Genomic DNA, 1,253 nt, shown 5'->3' with positions numbered 1-1,253 from the left:
ATAATATGAATTTCACAGTATTTACTGTAATTTATACTGTTATCTTCCAACCAGTTATTCATATTAACAGTTATATGTATGCAAAATTGGAAGAAGAAAAAAGAAAGAGTCATATAAGATATTAAGAGAAAAAGTATGAAAAATTGAAAAATGGAGAAAAAATAAAATAAGCACCATTTGCTTATTTCCATAACCAACAGAAATGCACAGTATAGTTGTCCAAGCCATCCTGCTTACATACATAGATAAATCTCTTCCCTCACTCCCTCTTTTACTTTTCCACAACTCAATAACTCTTGATTTTTGAATAAGTTCACTCCATTTTCCCAATATCTATTTTTCCCTTCAGATTCCATTTTCTCTTTCAGGTTCTCATACTAAGAAGACAATGCGATGTTTGCACATGTGGGTTTGATTTATTTCACTTAAAGACTATGGTCTCAGGGCTGGCCAAATGGCTCAGCAGATTAAAGTTCCCACTTAGGCAGATACAATGGCCATAGGTTTGATCCTCAGTGTGCCAGGCTTCCCCCCAGGGGTCACCCTGATATGGCAATTGAGACTGGGCATGGTGGTGAGCACCTGTAATCCCAGCTCTTGGGAGGCTGAGCACAGTTGGATCATTATGAGTTCGATCTATGTAGCAAGACCTTGTAGACCCTGTATTCCTTTACTAAAATACAAAATAAATAAAGAGTATATTCACCAGTTGCATCCAGCTACTGACAAAGGACTCAAATTTATCCTGTTTTATAGCTGAATAATACTTCATTGTTTCAAAATACCATATCTTCTTTATCTATTCTGCAGTTAATGGGCATCTGGGTTGTTTTCAGCACATAGCTATGACAAATTGCACCCTATAAAAGTGGGGGCACATATATCACTGTGGTATGAGGTTTGCAGCTCTTTGGGAAAAATAACCAGAAGAGGAATAGCCAGCCTGAATGGGATCTACAAACCAAGCTTTTGAAGGAGTCTCCACATAAATTTTCATAGTGGTTGCACCAGTTTGCACTCCCACCAACAATGCTGAAGGATTCCTTCTTCTCCACAGCCCCTCCAGCATTTGTTATTGGCTTTTTGATGTTAGCTATTCGTTCTGCACTGAGATGTAATCTCAGTGTTGTTTCAATTTGCCTTTCTCAAATGAATAATGATGTTGAACATTTTTTCATATATTTACTTGCCATTTGTATTTCTTCCTCTGAGAAATGTATATTAATCTCAAATGCCAAAGTTGGGATTAGGTC

The sequence above is a fragment of the Octodon degus genome, unplaced genomic scaffold (genome assembly GCF_000260255.1).
Source record: "Octodon degus isolate 3935 unplaced genomic scaffold, OctDeg1.0 scaffold00013, whole genome shotgun sequence".
Classification (NCBI taxonomy): domain Eukaryota; kingdom Metazoa; phylum Chordata; class Mammalia; order Rodentia; family Octodontidae; genus Octodon; species Octodon degus.
The sequence above is the reverse complement of the archived record's forward strand: the minus strand, read 5'-3'. Positions refer to the sequence as shown.